The sequence below is a fragment of the Euprymna scolopes genome, chromosome 3, assembly GCF_053919585.1.
Source record: "Euprymna scolopes isolate OS-2025 chromosome 3, ASM5391958v1, whole genome shotgun sequence".
Taxonomy (NCBI): domain Eukaryota; kingdom Metazoa; phylum Mollusca; class Cephalopoda; order Sepiida; family Sepiolidae; genus Euprymna; species Euprymna scolopes.
Window position 1 is genome coordinate 12,893,852 of NC_136484.1, and position 2,322 is coordinate 12,896,173.

General features: G+C 28.4%; 1 non-coding gene across 1 annotated transcript; it reads left to right on the forward strand.

The window, feature by feature from the left end:
- Positions 1–1,907: 1,907 nt before the first annotated feature.
- Trnah-gug (transfer RNA histidin (anticodon GUG)) lies at positions 1,908–1,979 on the forward strand. The gene has a single exon. It is a non-coding gene; the product is annotated as a tRNA-His (tRNA).
- Positions 1,980–2,322: the final 343 nt, after the last annotated feature.

Consider the following 2,322-nt stretch of genomic DNA (forward strand, 5'->3'; position numbering starts at 1 on the left):
AAAAAATAATAATTCGATTTTCAAGTCTGAATAAATTAATTGTAAAAATGTTTATTAAAATGTTTATTAAAATAAGTTTCAGTTTCATAATTATTAAATTAAAATGTTAAACTACTTCATTAGAGAAAATGTGCATACATTTTGAATTGAAAATAACAGATTAATTGAAAAAGAAGATATTTACGATATGAATAAAAACATCTCATCAAAATAAAACCACATATGCAGCTGATTTTTATTTTTTACAAATGTACTAATGAGGCGGATTGTAATAATTTCGTTTAATTATTTTTGTAATAAACAGGAAATGCTTATTAAATTAAAATGTGTTTGAATGTACATGAGAATAGTCTTGTTTAATTTTCTATAAAAATATCATATAAGTTTCTCCTACAGTAAAGCTATAAATGCATTGATGAGATCTCTTTACCAAGGATTTTTCTAAAATAAATGAAATAAAACTATTGTAAAATGTTCAAAAACTTTTTTTCGATATAAACTCCCTACAACGTAAATTTCAGAAATCAAATTACTCGATCTTTTCTTATATGTTGGTATCTATTAAAATAAGCTAAAAGAATACTGTATAAATGATTAAATAAAATTAAAATCTGGCGGATTTTTTTCTTACTAAAAATTATAAACATACATTTTTCCTCCAACTAATCGTGTGTAGAAATCAACCCGGTTTTAATTTTTTGTTCTTTACTTTTAGATTAGAAAAATATGATTTGAAGTTCACGCGTATTATAATATAACGGTAACAAATTGAAATATTTCTTAAAAAATGTGGTTAAAAGCATAAGTTTAGCAAAAAATGTGTTTCTCATATTTTCACGAAACTAATGAGGTTCATATATTGTGCGTTGTGCGATCATTAAATAATAAACTGCGAAAATTCAATTAAAATTAGTTGTTCATCTAAATTTTAGTCAAGTTTGATTTTTTTAATACATTTTTTTTATCTGCTATTTATTTTGCTTATATCTATACGACTTGAAGACGATTGCGTTGTTTTAGTTTGAAAGCAGCTACTCGAAAGAGTTTAATTGACGGGTGGTTCAAGACAGAAAACTTTTTTTTTTCCTGAAATGAATTTAGCCAGGGTCATGTAGATAGAATTGTTGATGCTGGTTGTATATATTAGTGCACCGTCCATATATATACATCATTTTCCTTCGTCGCTATAAAATATCATTTATAATTAATTTATATTAAATATCTGTGTGTGTGTGTGTGGTCTTTTGCAGTCGTCCAAAACAAACAATTCGAGATGCACCATACAATTCGAGATACTATTATTATTATTATTATTATTATTATTATTATTATTATTATTATTGTCATTGTTGTTGTTGTTGCTGCTGTTGTTGTTGTTATTATTATTATTGTTGTTGTTGTTGTTGTTGCTGCGGTTGTTGTTGTTGTTATTATTATTATTGTTGTTGCTGCTGCTGTTGTTGTTGTTGTTATTGTTGTTGTTGTTGTTATTATTATTATTATTATTATTATTATTATTATTATTTTTGTAGTAGTAATATTAGTCGTAAAGGTAATGTATGTTTTTACTGTTGTTGTCTTTGTTTAGATTGGGGACCTTAGTGCAGGTAAATTAAAGATGAATGTTTTTAAACCATTTTCTAAGACTATGTATCTCTAAAAGATAGCCCGAGAAAAAGATCAATAGAACATGTTCACTACTCAGGCTCAAATACAAAAATGATAAAACACTGAATCCATTAAATGTAATTAGCGAACACACAAACAAACTGGCAAGCATCTTTCTGTGTGTGTCCTGAAGGCTTCGGTAAGCATACATCTGATATTCTCGGCTGATCAGCCATGACATTTAAACACATAAGTTTGTTTCTATAATACGTTCTAGTAAGAATAAGAATTGGCTGCTGGCCGTGATCGTCTAGTGGTTAGGACCCCACGTTGTGGCCGTGGTAACCCAGGTTCGAATCCTGGTCACGGCAAGCTAGTTCACATTTTATTTAAAATGTTTTGCGTGTTTAATTCTACTAGTTTATTCGTCGCACTGAAGGGCAGTATTTTCTTCATACGTGGTCACATGAGAATTTAGAATCATATTAGCAGGGAGACGCTACTTATGCCCAGGAAGTATGACTATCTACGAATATTTAGTCCTCCTATATTTTCTTGGATTCGAAATCCGGACACTCGATTATTTTCAATCATCCTCACTGTTATTCAATATTATGTTGTCTCAGTTGCACTGCAGAGGGGTTATTGTTAATTTCATATAATTATTTCATATAATTGTTTGATTAAAAGATTAAAATGCAAAGATCATGTATC